We start from the raw sequence: 21,836 nt of genomic DNA, 5'->3' as shown, positions 1-21,836 counted from the left end.
CCGACTCAAAATCTCTGTATTTTTCCAATGTGCACCAAATAGTCTTATCTCTGTAGCTAGACTTTCCTAGTTGTAAAACAGTTGTAAGAACAAAAATTGCTCATGTTTGAAAAAATATAGGTAATATTAAATAAACACATTTCAAGCTACATGGAGATCTTTTATAATTATTATTCTTTTCCTTAAAAAGAGTCTCTCATTACTCAAGTTGAACAAGAATAATCCATTTAGAACTGTATAGATCATCGTAAACCCCACATAAAGGTCTGTCCATTCAGAGTATTTCAGAAAAATGCATATAAATACTGGACTTGTCAGGCAGTACCAGTACCAAGAAGTGAACAGTTCTAAATAAAATTTGCTATTACCTTATTTCTAGTGTACCTGTGTTGCTGCAAGCTTCACCAGGCCCCTTGGCGCTTTGTGCTGAGTGTCCCAAATGTTCCTCCTTATCTCCTCTCCCACTGTTGATGGCATAATCTGCACAGGTCATGAAGGGAGAGGCTCACTTGGAGGCTGCACCTGCTAAAATGGGGAAAATCAATTTTCATCATCCAAAAATACAGAACTGCTGGCACACAAACTAGTTGCTCAAAATCCCTAGGGTCCAGAAGGGGAGTCCCACTAAGAATGATACATGCGTGGAACAGAAGTCAAAATACTCTCTTCCTGTAGCCAGAAGGAGGGACGTGGGGAATGAAGAGGTGGAGGATGGAATGTTCCTGTGCAGGTCTCCAATTCCACAATAAATATCAGATGGAATATACAGTCATTTTTGCATCAAAATATTAGGTGGGGATATTTCCGAGAGTAATCTATAAATCTTGATATTTTATATGTTTTCAAATGCTAAATTCAGCTGAAAGGTATAGCCTAGTGTGATTCATGTTTTACAATGTTACTACAACTCTTCATTACTTTTATTACTACTTCCTCCTATTAGACTCTTTTCTTATAATTAATTAATTTCAGGTTGGAATTTCATCATTTGATACTAGAGAAGATTTGTTGGGAAATGCTAAAGTATAAATTTGCATTCTTGGAAAATAAATCTTATAGAGGGGCGATAAAACCACGAACTTTCATACAAGTGAGTGTTATAGCATATTTGTAATTCATATTTTAATTATACAAATAATGCACAAAAATTTGTTTTATAAGTTGAAACGATATGTACCTAGACAGACTAAAAGAGTAAATTCTTACTTCACATATCCCCAACCTCATTCCTCTCCATAAAAATAATCACTGTACTTGTTATCATTTAAGTGTGTCTTCCTGACTTTGTACTATTTGTTTACAGGAAATACATATTCACATATATGTTTAATATATAAATAAATGGTTGATTTTGAATAAACAGGATAGTACTCAATACTGTTTTACAACTTAGGTTTTTCCCTTAATAATTCTTTTTTTTTGATTCAGCAATTTATTTTTTTTTTAAAAGTTCCTTTGCTGTCAAGTACAGGCAGTGTTTAGGGTTTTAGTTTCTCAAGATGGTTTTACTGTAAAGGAAAATGCAAACGACTATGGGATATAGGGAATCTATTGATCTTTAGAATTTATAGGACCAGAATTTCTTTTGCCTTTTCAAATAATACAATTGTTTTAACCACATTTTTTTTGTTTTGTTTTGTTTTGTTTTGCAAATTCCAAATTGGGGCATTTTTTTTCTGATGGTAAATTTAAAAACCTGTTGTCAGCAATTCAGAAAAAACTTTGAAATGTCCCCCAAAAGCATGGCATCAAAACACTATACATTAAAAGGGTTTTAGCTCTTGTTTCTAACATCAGCCTAACATCGAACATCTAACAAGAGGCCCAAGTGGCATTGAGCAAGTCACTGAACCACATACCACCTCAGACTGACACAAGAGAAAATGGGCTTCTGTACAGATCATCCAGCCTAGTGTTGACATTCTACTTTCTATAGTATGCTATTTGTAGGACCACCAAAGTTTAACAGCTTCTTTTTCTCTGACCATAAGAAATCTAATCATTCAACATATTTTATCAAAGCATCTTTAATCCAGTTTCTTATCTGTTTACTCCCATCGAAGTAAACATATCTTTCTATTTCGGTATTTATAAATCCACCTTATTCTTTTTAGATGTCTGAAGTTTTCCATAATGTGGATGTACTTAATTACCATAAATATTTGATTATTGAAATTTATTAGAATCTTTATCCCGATTGTTTTTCTGTTACCAAAAAAAAAAAAATGCCACAATGAACATCCTTTTACCTGTTTCTTTATGTGCTTTGCAGGCATTGCTCACAAGTAAATACTGAGAAGTAGAATTTCTAGGTCAAAGTCTATGGGAATTTTAATAGAAACTGACAAATTGCTCTCTAAAAAGACTATTAACGTTTACATTACTACCAATAGTGTATAATGGTTAACATTTCCCTACACATGCTCAAATTAAATACTCCATTATATTTGCTCTAAAAAAATTTATTTTTATGTATTAAAATGATATGTTTTGATATATTGCATTTTCTTCTAACTTTTCAAGGCTAGTATAAAGAAACATAATTAATTTTTAATTTTTGCTGCACCCACTTATTAATTATAATATGTCTGTCATAGGGTTCTTTCAGATTTTTATGATTATAATGATATCATCTTTACTTTTTATAGTTGTCAGTTTTGCTATAGAGGTTATACACAATCACATAAATTGCACTGGAATTGTTCCCTAATTTTTTTTTTGTTTTCTGAAAAAAGTAAGTGCATGATCATCGTGATCATCTCCTTAAATAACTGGTAAATTCTCTTGTGAAGCCATCTGTGTATTTTGCTTTCTGTAGAAGACTTTTAATAAGTAAGTCATTTTTTAAAGTTATGTACATTTATATTTTCTATTTCTTTTTATTCTCCTGTTTGTAAGAATTTTCCTCAAAAAATGATTCATTTAATGTTATATTTTCAAAAGACTAAATTATTCATAATATAAGCATAATATTATTTGTAAGACCTGTAGCAGTACCCTTTTTACATTCTTGATTTTGATTATTTTCTCTCTCTGTTTTATTAAAAAATTGAAGTTTATCAATTTCAAAAAACATTTCAAAGAATTATCATTTGGCTTTATTTCATGTTTGTTTTCTATTTATTTTCTTTATATTTTACATCTGCTATATTTATAATTTTCTTTTTTCTACTTTCTTTGAGTTTCACACTGTTCCTTTTTGCCTTAATTTCTGTAGATGGATGCTCAGGTTATTTTTAATTTTTTTCTTCTTATATATGCACCTAAGTCTATAACTATCACACTAAATTTCATTAGCTGCAATCTGTAAATTGTAATTTCATTATCACTCATACATTTTTAAATTTCCTCAGCAATTTCTTTTTTGACTCAAAATCTATTAAAAGTATAATTTTTAATTTCCAACATATGGAAATTTACTAGTTGTTTTTGTTTTTTGCTTAATTTGCTCTGTGGTCAGAGAACATACTTAGCATGACTACGATCTTTTCAAATTTGCTTAGACTTTTTATGTGAGTCAACAGATAATGTATTTTGGTTAATGTTCCACATGCACTTCATTTGAATTTATATTCTACAGTATTCTATATGCAGTATTCTATATCTATATCAGTCACATCATGTTCATTACTGTGTTGTTTAAATATATACTATGGTTTATCTTATTGTTTATTCTCTGCTTGGAGAAGTGTGTTAAAATGTTCCACAATCACTACAGATTTATCAGGACTTCTTAGTAGTAGTCAGTTATTTTTGTTTTATATATTTGAGATGATGTTTTAGGTGAATATAGAAATTTGGGGTTATTACTTCCTAATAAATTGAATATTTTGCTATTGTGAAGTACCCTTCTTACTCTCTACTAATAATTTTTGCCTTGAAGTATTTGCCTGATATAATATAGTTATACAACCTGCCTTTTGGTTAATGTTTGTATGGCATGCATTTTCCATCCTTTTAATTTCTCCCTTTTGCTGTTCTTACATTTAAAGTCTCTTTTAATTTGCATTTAGGTAGATTTTAGTTTTTACTTAGACTGATACTTTTGTCTTCTTTTAGAGCATTTACTCTGTTTATATTTAAAGTAATACCTAATGTAATTTGTTTTCAAATATAAAATCTTACTATTTGCTATAAGTGTGTCCCGCTCTTTTGAATTTTTTTTTCATTTTTACCTAATTTTGGGTTAATAACCATTTTAAAAGGCTATTTCATTTCTTCCCTCTATTTTACCTTGACATAATTTACTTTCAATATTTATTTTTAGTGATTATACTGATTATACTATGGATTAGAGCATAAATTCTTGACATATTCACTAAAAGTGTCCCCGAATGCTGGCTTCATCTCTCTGTATTTCTTACTTCTCTTATGCTTTGGTTTGATGAGTTCTTTCAGTGTTTGCTAGTCTACAAGTATATTAAAAAATATTTCATCTACATTTTCAGGCTGATTTTTTCCCAGCAGGATAGTTGATTCACACTACCTAATCATCATTACCAGGATTGGAAATCCAGAGTTGACTGACTTTCAATGTCCTTCTATTATTAATTTAGTCGAGTTTTCACTTAACCTTAAATCTATCTATATATCTCTATATATAACATATTGCATATATGTAATTTTTATATATGTATTACATATATCTCAAAATAAAATTTGTATACAAATATATATTTAAAACATATTTATTAATGTATTTATATCTCTTTCATTAAGTATCCATGTAAATATAATTTATAAGTTTTGCCTTAAATGTGCTCATGGTTTTCTTGTTGTATTTAAATATCTTTCACATCTGTAATTCCATCTCCTTTCATAAATCAAATGTTTTGCACTCTTTTCTTAATCATACCTGCAAATTATAATATACAGATTATATAGATATACATATGTATTTTCAAAGAAACAGTTATTAATCTCATTGATAAACTACTTTAAAATTTTTCATGCTATCCACGTGTGGTTTTGGTATCGGGCTAAGATCAGTTTCATAAAATGAGTTGAGAAATGTTTTCTCCTCTTTCACTTCCCAGAAGTGAAAGAACTTGTGTAGAACTTGTGCTAATTCTTCTTTAAAGTTTTAGTAGACTCCTTCATTTGGGCCTGGAGAATCTCTTTCCAGAAGATTTTAATTTACAAATTCAATTTTATAAATAGTTATAAGACTATTCAAATTATCTGTTGCATGTTGAGTGGGTTGTAGTAGTTTGCATTTTTTAAGAAACTGATTATCTAAGTTCATATAAGTTGTCAAACTTACATAGAGAGAGCTATTCATATTATCCCTTTATTATTATCTTAAAATCTGCAGAGTGTACTATGAGATATCTTGCTTCATTCTTAATATTGGTAAATTACATCTTCATTCTTTTTTCTTTGTCAGTATTGTTAAAAGATTGTCAATTTTATTGATCTTTTCCAAGAATCCAAGCTCTTTGTTTATTGATTTTGTCCATTGTTTTATATTTTCAATTTATCTGATCTGTTCTTCATTAATTTCTTTCAGTCTTTCCTTTAATTTATTTTATTCTTTTTTCTACTTTCTTGAGGCAGAAGCTTAGATTATTGATTTGAGACTTTCCCTTTTTTCTAACATAATTGTTTACTGCTATAAACTTCCCTCAGCACACTTCAGTACTACTTCATCTGTGTATCACAAATTTTGATATGTTGTTTTTATTTTTATTCAGTTCAATGCAATTCTTTAATACCCCTTGAGGTTTCCTCTTTAACCCCTGAATAATTTAGAAGTGTGTTGTGCAGTTTCCAAGTAGTTCGGCGATTAGCCCATTATGATTCTGCGATTGATTACTCATTTTATTACACTCATTTAATTAATATTATTACACTGTGGTCAAAGAACACAATTTGTATTATTTCAGTTCTTTTAAATGTGTTAAGGTTTGTTTTATGGCCCAGGATACAGTCTATCACAGTTTATGTCCATAAGCACTTGAAAAGAAAGTGTTTTGGGTGAAATGTTCTATAAATATTAAATCAATCCTGTGTGAGATCATTTATAACTTACTGATTTCTCTGTCTCTTTGTTTTATCAATGGCTGAAAGAGGAATGTTGGAATTTACAACTATAATTATGAGTTTGTCTACTTTTCCTTTCAGTTCATCAATTTTTGCTTCACATATTATCAGCTCTGTTTTCTGGTGCATACACACTTACGATTAATACATCTTCTTGGTGTACTAATTAATTAAACAGTATGTAATGTCTCTGATAACTGCTTTTGTTCTGAAGTCTACTTTATATAATATTAATATTATTATGAGTTCCACGACTGCTTTCTTTTAAATTAATATTTGCATATGTGTTTTCTACCCTTTTACTTTCAATATACCTATATCATCATATTTTTAAGTTAATTTTTTTTGGACAACATATTACTAGGTCATTTTTTAAATCCACCCCAGCAATCTTTATCTTTTAAGTAGTATATTTAAGTCCTTCTATATTTAATGTAATTATTGATATGTTAGGGCTTTAGTCTGACTCATTTTTCTTTTTATATTGGTTGCCTCTGTTTTTGTTTCACTGATTTCTTTTTTCTGTCTTTTTGTAGAATGGTTACACAGTTTTATAAGTCTATTTTGATTTATGTACAGTGGTTTTGAGGTTATATCTCTATATTTTTTAGTGATGGTCCTAAGTATTACATTATATATACACACTTTATCATAGTCTACTGTTGTCATCATTTTACCCGTTTCAGTAAAATGTAGAAAAATTACCACCCTTTATATCTTTTCACCTTCCAACATTATATAATTGTTTTAAATGTTTCCTCTACATACATTGAGAACCACATTAGGCAAAGAGGAGAAGACATGACTAAAATCTACTCAGTGGAAATTCTCTTTGTTTTTCTTACATGAGAATATCTTGATTTCCCTTCATTCTAGAATTAAAACAGAATTCTGGGGTAACATCAACAAGAACAGCAGAGTAAGAACCTCTAAAACTTCACTTTCTATAAAAACTGTAAGAGCACTGGCAAAAATAATCAAATAAATATTTTCAGAATTTTAGAAATTGATCAAAGCCTTGCAACAATCTAAGAAGTGTACTTAGTAGATAAGCTTTAAGTAACCTATTTAAAATATGTTCACAGAACTAAAGAAAACCATGTCTAAAGAATAAAACAAAAATATAAGAATAAGGTCTAAGGTCTCATTAGAGAATATAAATTAAATAAGAGAAATTATAAAAAAACAACTAACATCTACACAAAAGTCTGCACACGGATGTTTACAGAAGCTTTATTCATAATTTCCAAAACTTGGAAGCAATCAAGATGTTTGTTAATGGGTAAGTAGATAAACTGTGGTATATCCAGACAATAGAATATTACTCAGTACTAAAAAGAAATGCACCATCAAGCCATGAAAAGACATGGAGGAACCTGAAATGCATATTACTAAGTGAAAGAAGCCAATCTTAAAAGGTTACATACTCTGTGATTCCAACTATACGACATTCTAGAAAAGGTGAAACAATGAAGATAACAAAAGAGGTTATGGGGGTATTATTGGTGAATAGGTAGAGCATGGAGAATTGATAAGGCAGTGAAAATACTCCATATGATACTATAAGGATGGATAGATGTCATTATCCATTTATCCAAATCCACAGAATGTACAATGCCGAGTGTAACTTAAGATAAACTATGAACTACAGGTGATTACGATGTGTCAGTGCAGGTTCATCAGTGGTAACAAATATACCCCTCCGGTGGAGGATGTTGTTACTGAAGGAGGCTATGCATGTGGGGAGGGGAGGGCATAAATGGGAAATCTCTGCACTTTCTCAATTTTGCTGTGAACCTAAATAAAACTGCTCTAAAAACCAAATAGAAATTCTTGAGCTGAAATCTCTCTTGTTAAAATATATATATATATATATATATATATATAAATTCAGAGTTAGGCAATCTAGTACTGGTTTATTACTCATGATTTTATCTGTCGTGGCCTAGAATCCCTGGAAAAAGTCTGAGGCAAAGGCTAATACATAAGTAGTTTATTTGTGGGCAGGAGTGGAGTACAGAGGAAGCATACATGAGGAGACAGGAGTGCCAATGCAAGGTTGCTTTATTATACCACCACTATGGATGACCTGTTGGAGTGTTCCATGAGCTGTCAGAGAAGCTTAGTGAAATATATCTCCAGACTTTATGACAGAAAAAAATAGGAAAGTATGGATCCATTATCCCCCATTCTCCATTAATAAGGGTACTTAGTAGTCCCAAGATATGTTAACTCTCCTTATACGGCATCACTAACATTTCTGGGTTAGTACTTCCTTGAGGGTGGAGGAAGCTCCTACTAGAGTCCCATGTGAAGGCAAGTGATTAGAGATTGTATGGACCAGATAGAGAGAGGTACCTGAGTGAAGGTGGTCACCTAGCAATGGCTGGAATAATAGGTGTGCACAAGAGGTGTTCAACACAGCATCGGTATCTCAGATTCCTTCCATCTTTATTTTTTTCCTCCACCCTTAGCATGCAGATTCAATTCTCTATAGCTCCTTGTGGTCAGAAAGTCTAATCATATTAGAAAAACTGTAGGTTGATAGAAAGACGAAAGAGAAAGGAGGGCTGGGCCATACAGTTATTTAGCTGGGGACATTGCCACACCCAGCAATGCAGGGGACATGTTGATAAGGGGAGAATAATGAGAAGAATGGGAACCAGAATCTGTTACAATTCTTAAAGGAAAAGTGAAGTGGGGACAGGGCATCTTTGCGTCTTTGGCCTTTTAGAACATTAAAATGTTTATCTTGGTCATATTTGTCCAAAGTCATTTTATTTTTTACTCCCAATTCTTCTATTTCCTCTTTATGGTTGCAGACCCTCAAATTCTTTTATCTAAGAATACCTCCAATTAATTATTCCATCTTAGATGACTTTTCATTTTTACCAAAAATAAAACATTAGTGGGTATGAAACTCCGAAGATAGAAAATCAGTCATCCATCAATGTTTGAGCAGAGAAGAGATGAAGAGAGAATAGAGGGCATGATTTGACACTGGGTACTGTATTGTATATTCTCTCTATGCTAAGACTAGAGCTGCATTTTAATAGTATGAAATGCTCTTAGATCATCCTAAACACTGTTTTTGATTCCGTTCACCTCTGCATAAAATATTTCCAAATCTTTGTCAGCTACTAAGAAGAGGCCAGCTACACTCATTTGGATCCCAATCTTGGTATTTTTTCTTTACAAAATATATGCAAACAAGTAAAAACTAAACATATATATTTCTTGTACTCTCAGTAGGTACAGAGCAGGCTATTAGCCCTTTCCTTCCCACTTCCTCTGCTCTAAATCGTCCTGTGTGCTAACTGAAAATGGAGACAAAGGACAGGCAGTATACAAAAGAGAAGAATCAAGAGGCCTGAAGAAAGACACACGGACCCCTCCTCTTACAAATCAGGAATGTTCAGCATCTACTACAAGACTGTTGACCACTATGGTTCCTCTTTCAATCTTATTCAAGTGACATTCATTTTAATAACAAGTTAAACTCATTATGCGAATTGCACAATTCTATTAGAATATTGTTATCCCATGTAAATGTTATTAGTTCCACAAATGAACTACTCTATGTGAAACTGCTTAGAAAACTATAAAGCGCTTTACAAATGGAAGAAAAATTATAATGTCCAAGAGAGAAAGCATTATACTAAACTGGAATCATAAAATGCTGAAGTACCCACTGATGCAGCTCCAATTCAAAACTTCACCTTTGTGTGTGTGTGTGTGTGTGTGTGTGTGTGTGTGTGTGAGAGAGAGAGAGAGAGAGAGAGAAAAAGTAAAGGGAAGCAAGGTATTTTCTTCATAAATCCCATTTTTATGATTAATGTTCTTCTACAACATGTAATTTTCTTTCTTTGATTTGTTTTCTCATCTTACCCAACATATTTTATATCCCTTCTGTCTTCTTAGAGAAGTGCCACTTTGTTGAGGGGGGTAAGGCTTTGCAAGAAGTTTTTAAATATGCTGTTAATGAATGAATAGACAACTAATTACTTGCTAAATGTATGAACACAAATCTAGGTCTGATATTTCTTCAGAATTAATTTGGGAAATATGTGCAACATCCTTATTTATTTTTACAGGGGGCAAGATACATGAATTTCCATTTGTATATAGAAAGTCTTTTCCCTTTTTTACACAAACCTGGCTATAAGAAAGAAACCGCATTGCCAGGTTTATCTTACTTTTCAAACTATATTATAAAAAAATTAATTTTAAAATTATGATACTTGCACATTATTTTCATTCTTTTTCACTTGTTATCTCTTCTCTCCCTCCCTCCCCCTCTCTCTCTTTCTCTCTCACACACACACATTAAATGTAGTCTCTGTACATAGATAGTAATATTATACATGAACTACACCAAGTGAATAAACACACAGCTTCCATTCAATGGATCATAATAATAATCATTCCCCAGTCCTAGTTTATTTCTAAAAATGCTTTTATTTCTGTTTCCCCAAACCTCTTTTCTTCCTATTAAATAAAGGGGCCTACCAGATTATTATTCTCTCAGTATAGAGACTGGATTTCCACTTTAGTTCAAACAAGAGCTCCGGTATAAACTGCCTTTTAATAGCAATGACAATTTTAAGTGTCCACCCATTTCCTCTGATGGAAATTGGCCAGCAGTAGGGTTCAATTAGCATTCACATTTGCAGACAAGTATTATATTTTCCCAGATATATATTTTTTAAAACTTAGTTCTCGGATGATAGCACTGCCAAAAGTACAACCAACTTCTAGATCAGACAAGATCAGAAAAAAAATATTCCTTAACCTGGCACAGAAGCCCTTGCCTCTCCCAAAGACTTCTTCTTTGCAGAGATGATCTGTGAACTCAGCATCAGTGCTTCTGTTAGGCAGAATTCTCAGCTCATACTAGTACAATATCTTTTACCTGTTTGTTAGATCAATCATAACTACATGATCTTAATCTCCTCAACTTTTATACTGTATATATTCATGTATGTGTTTTACTTGGGTTCATCTTCCCTGAATTATACATATTCTCTAAGATTTAGGGGGAAAAATTGTAACTCAAACACCATTCTTCAACGGGGCTCATTTCCTTAGTGATACCTAGATTAGTCCATGTTAGGAACTGAATTGTGTCCTCTCAAAATTCTTACAGTAGAACCCTAATCCCCAATGTGACTATTTGGAGATACGGCATTTGAGGAGGTAATTAAGGTTAATGAGGTTATAAGGGTGAGACTTGAATCCATTATGATTGTTGTTCTTATAATAAGACACAGACAATAGGGTGTGTGCACATCGTGGAAAGATCTTGAGAAGACGCAGTGATATGGAGGCCATTTGTAAGCCAAGAAGAGAGGCCTAAAGAGAAACCAACCCTGTTGGCACCTTGATCTTGATCCAGCCTCCGGAACTGTGAGAGAATAAATTGCTGCTGTTTCAGCCACCTAGTCTGTGGTGTTTTGTTATGGCAGCCTTAGCAGACTAATATTGTCTGTTTCAAAATTGTGTAAGTAAGTTGCAGGTTGTAAAAAGACCCACCAAGATCTTCGCTATCATTAGGAATATAAAGACACTTTTATCTAATTACTCCCCTAATCTGCCTCTATATTATGATTCTTAATTTGTTCGTCCAAATTCCCTTCTCTCCCTGTCTGGTAACAGAGGCCAGCTGCCTGGTCATGGAAGTTACATGGAATCCAGAATAAGCCAATTACAGCACCCTTCACTTTGGCTGGTGATCATTCTGGGAAAAAGCACATGACCCACAATAAACAAATCAGAACGCTTCTCTGTTTTATATTTTTCTATAACTAAACTAAAAAACAGAAACTTTTTTTCAAATGGTCCCAAGGTTGTGAAGAAGCAAGCTTATAATACGGAGAAAGCCTGTCCATGGTAGGAAACGATAAACCCAATAAGCAGAAAAAGAAACACACATAAGAAATAGAGGGAAGGGAGGAGAGAGAGATGCTAGCACTGAAATCTCAGGTTAAAGCATCACTGAGATTACCTTTCCCTTCATACTTCTTATTTATGAAGACAAATACGCTCTTATGACTAAGTTACATTAAGTTGTTCCTTGGTCTTTCTAGTTCAGGATTATAAAGAATATGAAAATTATTCCTCATCTTTTTTCTCCATTTTTGATCTACTTTCAGCCCCCCTTCTCCCTTCCATTTGCTAATTCATCACTCTTTGGGGGCTTGGCAAGGAAAATAGCAGGAATAAAATGGTGAAAATCAAAGAGAATAAAATAAAAAGGGAAAAAAGCAGGAAACCAAATGATATTTCCACTTATAGTTTCAGATCTGAAGTCATTTAAGTCTATTCAGAATAGGAAATGATAATTAAAAATCAAAGAACTAGACATCATGACTATTCAGCCGATTCATAGTTTCTGAGTTCAAGCTCTATAGATATTTCTTCAGGGTCTCCCTCCATAGTGTTTTAACCTAAGAGATTTATTAATATTTCTGTTTTAGCATCCACCCTGTATTCAACTAGTTCTCAGTATCTACATCTGCTGAGGGCTCCACAGGCATCCATAGAGGTACCCTATTTGTCTCAAGCAGCCCCTACCCATCAAATCCTTATCTCCATCCTTCCTATTCATCCCCTTGCACTATCATGTCTTGAAACTGTCTTTTTATATTCTTTATTCTCACCCAATTAAATATATATCACTTTTGTAGCCAATTCCCTTAGGGGTCCACTCAGTAACCAGTTAGTACTAATTTGGTCAAGTACAGCTAAGATGTTACTGGTTGATAATGGATTAATAATTTATTCTTCCAGAGAACATTTACATTTTCATGGTGGCCTTAAGCAAAAGGTGTTAACCACATGAAGATTTCTGGTGTACGAGAAATACAATGAATATGTGAGAAATGGTAGTGTTTTAGCACCACTCAATTCACATCGTGTGCACGCTGGCATGACTGCTTATCGGTCAGTCCTGCCTTTTAGGGTGATTCAATATCTACCACCAAAGAGCTTTCTTTTCTGCAGGAACCATTTGCCTTCCTCTCTCCTGAATGGCCTTCACATGGCTGATACAGTTCCTCACCTCCCTCTGCTCTGTTATTGCCTTTACCAGTGTCTACAGTTTTATTAACTCGGTAAATTTAGATTCTCTTAAAGAGCACATCAAAAGTTCAAATCATGCCACATGTCCCAAGATACAGTTCTTGAAACTGAAATGGTGACTCCAAAGTTATTTCAGTTAAGAACTAGCAAATCTCATTAGAATGTTCCTGGTTTCATTGGCTTTAATCGAATAGTTTTCCTAGAATCTATGGTTTACTGGGACCAACGTGAAACAGTAGGCACAGGGCTCACAAGAATGCAATATGGGCAATTACATTAAAATTTTGGTGCTGTAATTTAAGAAGAGCCTGGAAAAATAAAAGGAAGGTGCTGGAAAGAGATAAGAAAACCATGCTCCATGAGCATTAGAGGAACTACAGTGAAGAGAGAGGATAGAGACACAAAGCTGTTCTCAAGTTATGGAGCCACATTGTATAGAAGGGAGAGTAAAGTTATTCTGAATTGCTTCACGGGACAAAAGTAAGGTCAGTGATGAGCTACACAACTTCTAGGACTCCTTAAACACTGTGATTCCACCGTTCTGTAAAACCGTCAGCACAGGATTAGCTGGTTGACCCACCCAGGCAGGTTTTCGTGTGGGTTCTGGGAACAGCGAGAGGAGGTGAAAAACAGCACAGAAGAGTCAGAAGCAGCAGCACTGAAAACCTGTCACCTGTTGGCAGTATTAGTCTTTTGATTGGCTTTAGGCTGTTGGCTACTCACCTGCCCATCTATTCTCTAAATGAAGTACTCCAGCAATTGAGTTCAGTTCAACAGGCAAGGACGCTGTGCTGCTATAAATCATTGGTCTCTTCCTCCCTGAGCCCTTCAGTGGAAGGAGTAATTGGTTAATTGCCAGAGTTGTTAACAAGAATTAAGAATTCAAGGGAATTGGCAAGGAATGCAGATCTGTTGCAATATGGTTAGAACAAATGTGTTTGTAAAGGGGCAGAAATGTAGAAATATGTACAACTAGTCAAAAGAAATGGGTCTTAAAGTCCTTTATAAAAATGCCTGAGACTTATTGGGTCAGTGTTCCTTTCTTTAAGGGACTAGCGTTCTTAAAAAAAAAAAAAAATAGTAAAAGAAAAAGAAAAGAAAAGCTTCCTCTTCAGCTTTTTTCACTATATCTTCCAGCTGCAGAGTCCAAAACATTCTCCATATTCCCTCCTCTTGTACTCACTTCTGGCAGAGGTATCTCCCCATGCTTCACCCACTCTACACACCCCACTTTTCATCTGAGACAATCATCCCTTCTCACATGTTTTGATTTGCTCTGTTAAATGAATGAATGCATGAAGGAGAATTTTCAGGATAAGACACAACCAAATATACCACTGCCCAAAAGGCTCAAATCCACAGATATGTATGTGTTTCACAGCCATACATGTTTGCTTTAGCAAGTGCAGATATTATACCAGGTCCTGCTGGGTGGGACTCCTAGGCAACGCTGAGTATTCTGCCCGTGATCTAGATGTTTTAAGTAGCAATACATCTAACACTGGCACAACATTTCATGTTTTTCAAAGTATTTCCTTGATTCTATTTGCTTTGATAACAGTATAAAACACATAGAACAAGTGTTACAATTCCTATTTCCAAGATGAGTAAGTTGCAACAGGGAGCAGTTAAATTATAAAGCCAGGACTTAATCCCTAGATTTCCTATCTCTCATTCCCTACCTTCATACTTCCCATATCCTACCTTCCTCAAGAGTTCAACCTCTCTGCTTCAAAAATCTGAAGTGTCATTTTTCTATGATCAGGAACTAGCTTCAGAAATGTGCATAGAGTAGGATATCAAAATAAATAATTAAATTAAACTGCATATACTGTTTTTTTTCCAGCTTTATTGAGATGTATTTGACATATAACACTGTGAAGTGTAAGGTGTATGGGTTGATTTGATACACTTATATACTGCAAAATGATTACCTCCATAGCATTAGCTGACATCTCTATCACGTCATATAATTACCATTTAATTTTTGTAGTGAGAATATTTAAGATTTTTACTCCCTTAGCAACTTTCGTGTATGTAATACAGTATTATTAGCTATAATAGCCAGGCTGTACATTAGATCTTCAGGGCTCATTCATCTTATAACTGTAAGTCTGTACCCTTTCAACTGCATATACTTGGAGGAGGTGTGTGTGTGTGTGTAGTAGTGTGTGTGTGTGTGTGTGTATGCGTGTGTCTTGGAGGAATTGTGTACTATTGAGTTTGGGGAAAATCTGGAGCTAGTGTACATTTATAGAGTAGAAATGGATACAAGTCCAAGAGAAGCAAAGGTCAAACATGTAGTAGATTTACAAGGAGTGGTATTCTTTATCTTATAAATGGTTACAGGTAGGAGGCATATATTTGAGTCATCATAAAACCAGGGCCCCCATCTTATCTATAAAGGATCTTTGAAGAGAATTTCATGAAAGTGAAATAATGTATCACCAAACCTGTGCAAATGCAAATGACTTGAAGCACAAACAATAGCTTTTGCAGTGATAACCTGAGGTATTGTGGCCCATTCAGGTGGCAGACCAGGAATAGAAAACACAGTCAAGGGAGGGATTATCATTATATAACATAATTAAGTTGTTGGGTTCTCATAAATGGCCATATGGAACCCATATATATTCTATAATATACAGGAGCCGAAACCCTGACAGAATGAAGTGATTAATAAGAGAACTCCAAGCAGAGGTGACTAAGTAGAATATTTTTTTCTAAGATCATTACTATTGCTTACACGAAGCGGAGGCAATCACATGTCTGGATTTTCTAAGACCATCTTGATTTCATATGATTTTTGAAAAGTTATTTGTTAAATAATAAAAAAAAAAAATCGTGAAACATTTTATAACCACGCGTCAGTCTGCTCAGTCTGCTGTAACAAAATACCATAGACTAAGTGCCTTAAACAACAGCAATTTGTTTCCTATAGTTCTAGAAGCTGAGAAATCTGAGATCAAGGTCCCAGCTTGGTTGGGTTCTGGTGAAGATACTCTTCTTGTTTGGCAGGTGTCCTCATATGGCACAGAGACAGAGAGAAAGAGGAAGCAAATTCTGTCAGGTTTCCTCTTAGAAGAGCTCTAATCTCATCGTGAAGGCTCTACCCTCATGATTTAATTATCTCCCAAAGGCCCTCATCTCCAAATATCATCACTTTAGGGAATAAGGTTTCAACGTACGAATTTTGGGGAGACACAAATATTCAGCCAATACCATCATGTAAGTCTCTTCAAATAGTAACTTTTATTATTAGAAAGAAAGAAAAATTCTTCATCGGACCACATGTACTAAATTTAGCTCAGATAATATTTTAATCTAAATAAGAAGATTAGTGGATCTCTTTAAAAATGTCTAAGATCTGGAGTTAAGAAGACCAGAAGAAAAAATCAGGGTGTCCACGTCCCCAGCAAGATCCAGTAGGAAGAAGGAACAATGGGACACTGGAATAAAGTTATTTAGAGTGTATAAAGTCTAAGCTGAACATAGTATGTCATTATGTCATTATATGAGGGAGCACGGGTTCTGACACACTGTACCTCTAGAGTAGGAAGCCCCAGCCTGGCGCTGGTTTATTTGTGCCATAGGTTTGGTGGCTCTGTGTCCTGTGTCCTTGTCTGAGTTCTGTGGAGAGCTCAGAGGATGTAAGTTATTACTGGAGAAGCTCTTTTGCTAAATACTCTCTAAGTCTTCGGGCACAGAGAACACAACTTGAAGCCCTGCTAATAGTGAACAGCAACAATGGAAAGGAAGTCTGCCTTTGTCACTTCCCCACAGACCTACTGCACAGCCTGGGGTCTCTCTGGTCTCCAGTGTCTCACACTTCATGGGCCATAGAGGTCAAAGGCAAAGTTCTATGCAGCCAAAGCTCAGGTTTCAGCAAGATATAGGCAGTACCACCTCCAGTAAAACCTAATCTATTGATGGAAACGCCTACCAGCAGTGGTGGTATGAGAGGCTGTGCTTTTTAGGAGGCAGAGATCCTGTGCACTAGAGCCTGAGAAATGGTAATGCTAGACAGAAGCTAATGAGATTACAACTCACAGGCTTGATAAAAGGTGATTTAACTAATGCATCAACAGACTGCTTCCCATTACATCAGTGCTAAATATTTAATAAGATATTAGCCTTCATATCAGTTTATCTAAAAAGAACTTTGAAAAATAGATCCCATGGCTAGAGATCTACTTCTGGTATATTGATGAGACCTGCTAGAAATCAACGAAATACTCAAATGTCCATTGAAAGGGAAGCAGAGACATGAACAATAAAGCATTGATGAGAAACATCAGAGAAGAAAATGCTCAGTTCAGAAAAAACTCTAAATGTACTGGTTAGTGGTTAGTGGCCTGTTCTTAAAGAGTGTTTATCCATCAATTTGAGTTTTGTACTTACAAGATCTCCAATCAGAGCTTTGCAGCCTCTTCATGTTTTCATTGCAGGATGCTTAGGGATTGTGTGTATCTATAAGCTAGGTCACCATATTTAACATCTTCTCCCCCATAGTTATCCTGCTCCATCTAATACAGAATAAGCTCACAGATCCTAACCCCAACAGGTTTTACACCTGCTCGTGTGTTTTCCTGAGTTTTTAATCTCTTTGACGCCTTGGGGTTTCTAAAAAATAGTCTTAGCATTCTATTCCCATTACCAGGTATAAGTAGTTGGACTGGCAGCTATCTAGAGAGTCTGGGAGGGAAAACTTCACAAAATTGGCTCTATTCCAGGTATTTCATCATGCCCAAGGATTTGCTTAGCCAGTACAATTAATAAGTTGCTACTGCAACATCAAGAAGTGAAAAATATCTACTGTGGCCATAGGAACTGCTATGCTAACAACACACAGTTTCTCTAGGCTAAACATAGGGCCAGAATCAATGAGAGAGAATCTTAGAAGATTGATTTCAGGAACAGAGTTTTGATCACACTTTGTTGAGTTTCCATTCTCGCTCTGTAAGTAAAGAACCAAGTTTGTTCCCAGCGCTCAGATTCTTGGCCTCCCACATGGAAATTGAATCACAAAGACATATGTGTGTCTATGTGTGTGTGTGTGTGTGCGTGCGCGCATATAGACGTATGCTTGTATTCCAAACTCAAGAGAAAGAAAAAACTTCCCCAGATTTTTCAATTCCTATAAGGATTGTAGTTTACTATTTCTGGATTTGGATCATTGAGTTCCCTGGATTATTAAACATAGCAAAAAGCCATCTGCAATGAATCGGGCTTGCTCCTCTAATTGAGTCATGCTGCGAAGCCCTTTACTGTTTTCCCTCACTTCATTGCTGAATATTTTTTCAAGAATGATAGAAAATACATTTTTACTACTAATGCCACCTGCAGGTTAAAGAGAAACTGTTGCAAAATTCTTGAAATCCTCACAGCACACTGTAATAAGTCCCTTCAAACTATTGCCCAAACCTTGCCAAACAGCAGGAATGTAGTCTCATTTCATTGATGACGTTCTTCATCAAAAATATGCCTTTACAATCATTATTACAGCCAGCCTTCCCTCTTTACTTGACACTCAGTCCAGTTGATACTTACATCTAGAAAAATGTAAAAAGTCATTTTCTAGGAAATAATTGCTTTGGGCTACTTCATGCAATAGCATCCCAATGCTGTTGCAAAGTGTCTCATGTCATAGGTAAAGATGGTATGAGAGTTATCCTCAATCAATTAGTTTCCAAGTGAATTATTTCCTGGGTCAATCAATCATTTCATGCAAGTGCTGTTACTTGGGTTCACTGTGCTAAATGAATTAGCACACGCTGTGCCATCTAAATGTCCTATTTTCTTAGCTAGGTAAGGTTTCTTAAGGAGAGATATTGTTTTCCACTCTAATTAGTTCCTTCTTATTATGACTGACATTACTGTTACTACATTATGATTATTAGTCATAGTAGATAAACTCTGCTATCAGTTCATTATAAATTATGCTTCAGCTTCCAGCCACAGTGATGTTATAATCCCAATTATCTGACGAGCACTAATCTAAGAGGAAGTGAAGAACATCTCCATCAACATTTTTACAGAGATTCTAGGTTACTTGATGTTGCCTAACAGGACAGTCACTCCCCTCCCCGCATTTTGTCACAACCAGAAGCAGGTGGTTCGATGTGTGCACCACTTCTGACATGATGTCACATGGAATGTGATTACGTAATGTGATGACAAGGACAGAAAGAATAATGTGGGGAAATCCTTCTTGACCAGAACAGGCAGCTGGTGACAACTTCAACACCTACCCTGTTTCTTAATGAAATTATTATACCTGAGCACAGAGGTGAAGAAATAGAGCCAATTACCTTGGTGCATCTGACAGGCCACCCTAAATGGACACTCAGCTCCCTAATGTGGGACCATTTTTATCCTTAGGAATAATAATAAGAGGACATAGAAGAGATGACTGAGAAAATTCCATCCCTTCTAGAAGGCACAGAATAATATTAATAGGAAAGTCTCCCTGTAGACGAGATCGAAATATAGGACAGATGTACGGTGTTTTCTGTTTTTCTTTTCCTTGGCTGGATTTATAAAAGAGCCCTTACCCCTAATCTCAAGTAGCTAAGAAATTAAAAAAGGTTTCCAAACACTTGGAACATTGTCTCTGACTGCAAAACATTAAGAGTTTACTCCCAAAGTTTAAGCAAAATGCCATAAGAGCCTCATTCAGGCCCTGGGTGCCACCAGGTGACAAGGCACCAAAGTGTTCAGACTTTACTGGGAATAGGAACAAGGTGGAGACACAGCAGAGAGTGCAGCATTTACTGGGAGTTCCACCTCAGTCCTTCCTAGGAAATGACATCTCTCTACATCTTGGCACTATGGGCATTTTGGACTTGACAAGTCTTTGTGGCGGGGGCTGTCTGTGCACTACGGGGTGTGCAATGGCATCCCAGCTTTTACCCACTAGGTGCCAGTAGCATTCCCCCCAAGTTGGGACAACTAAATATACCTGTCTCCAGACATTGCCAAATATCCTCAAGGGGTAGGGGTCAAAATCACCCCCCAGCTGAGAAATCTATGCTAAACGGTGAGCTTTTTGAGTATAGGGAGCACATCTGATTCATCTTTATAACACAGCCTTGCACAGAGAAAATTCTGGACATAGAGTGATGAAGTTTGGCTGTAATTATGTAAGAGTGAAAAAGTGACCTTATGTAAGGTTGAAAGTGACTTCTTTTACTCATCATCCGAAAGGAGCAAACGATGCCATTCTATTCAACCATTCCAGCCACTTTTCTAGAAAGACCAATGTGAAAGCTCTCTCCTGTTTATTTAAATTAAAACACCACTGTCACTGTCCCTGAAAATCAGCTCAATAAAGACAGAGCAGGGGGTGCTTGGACAGAAGGAAGAAAAAAACCACGTAGACAATTTAATTGTGGGGAAATTTAAAAAAAAAAAAATCTTTGCCAAGTAATGAAATTATTAATTGCAATTCATGTCAGTTTTTGCGACAGCCATGTGAATAGATGGACAGGCTGTTCAGCAGTATTTCTGGAAGGGATTGTACATTTTAAAAATGAGGCGTTGCTGGAAGAGGAATACTGTGTGTGAGGATTTGCAGAAGCATACACCCCTATAACTTCATGGGGTGGTAACAGGGAAGCTGCTGTACCTTTTGCCCAGATGTAGCTTACGGATCAAAAGGACATCACATTTACCCATATCATTGTCCTCTGAAAGATCAAACTCTCATCATACGCCTGATGCAATATCTTCTATTCGAGGCCGTTTACATATTTCTCTATTTAAAAATATAGGCAGCTACTTCCTTCTTCCAACAAATGCTCTTATCAGTTTTGAATTACAGAGATCTATTTTGAGATGAACACGTTGAACAAAACCTTCATCCGTGTGTGCGTGTGTCTGTGTGTGTGTGTGTTTTTATTTCCCAACATGGCGGTAGGAGCTTATGCCCGCTATCTGCATAAGTCTTTTGTGTATTGCTAATGGAGTGCTGGAATCGTAGCAGCCCTGAGCGGGGAGTACATGTGAGCAACAATATGCTGAGAGACCCCTCGGTGGAATCTAATCTGTTCCAGCTCATGCACTCCTCAGAAACTATTTAACTTTCATTAAACTGTGTTTGATATCAGCTAAATAGGATGCATACGGCTCCAATATAGCTCATATGGTCGCATTCATTCAATCACAGCAGTGCTTTTTTTTTTATATTTCCCCCCACTTGTGTCAGTACCCAGTATAGCTGGGTAAATAGGAGACCTTTGAAGATGTAGTTAGTACTCAGATTTCTTTATTCTTTTGTGCTGGTTTCTTAGTGTTGAAACAGTGATTCATGTATGTCGCAGACAGCCTCCATTAATTTCATGTAATGTAGCTTTTATCTCGTAGCTGGGACAACTATCTTCAGCATTCTGTCGCTCTACCATCCCCGGCTCTGTCCCGACTCCCCTTTGCATTTTCCACTCTCCCTCTAGGTCCCCAAACACTCTCCATAGCTCCTCTTTCTTCACAAAAAATTATGTTAATTTCCAGCCTCTGCTTTTTTCCTGGTTTTTGTAACATAAGAACAAGTGAATTAACAGGTAAGGATATGCAGAAAAAAAAAGAATAAGGGATAAGATTTTTCAGTCTGGGTGAGCCTTTATGTCTAAAGGGGAAGTAAAGAAAAACTACTGGGATGAAAACATCTATCCAGGCAGGAGAACAGTTTGTGCTCCCAACCCCCACTATATACACAC

General features: G+C 35.4%; 1 long non-coding RNA gene across 1 annotated transcript in view; it reads right to left on the bottom strand.

Moving 5' to 3' along the window:
- Nucleotides 1-407: 407 nt before the first annotated feature.
- The window catches only part of LOC120621622 (uncharacterized), a 346,009-nt gene continuing 324,580 nt past the window's right edge, over nt 408-21,836 (bottom strand). The window contains exon 5 of the long non-coding RNA XR_005658219.1: nt 408-525. This is a non-coding gene — a long non-coding RNA (uncharacterized LOC120621622). The remainder of the gene's footprint in view (nt 526-21,836) is intronic.

The sequence above is a fragment of the Pteropus medius genome, unplaced genomic scaffold, assembly GCF_902729225.1.
Source record: "Pteropus medius unplaced genomic scaffold, Ma_sr-lr_union100, whole genome shotgun sequence".
Classification (NCBI taxonomy): domain Eukaryota; kingdom Metazoa; phylum Chordata; class Mammalia; order Chiroptera; family Pteropodidae; genus Pteropus; species Pteropus medius.
This window is presented reverse-complemented; position numbering and strand designations above follow the sequence as displayed.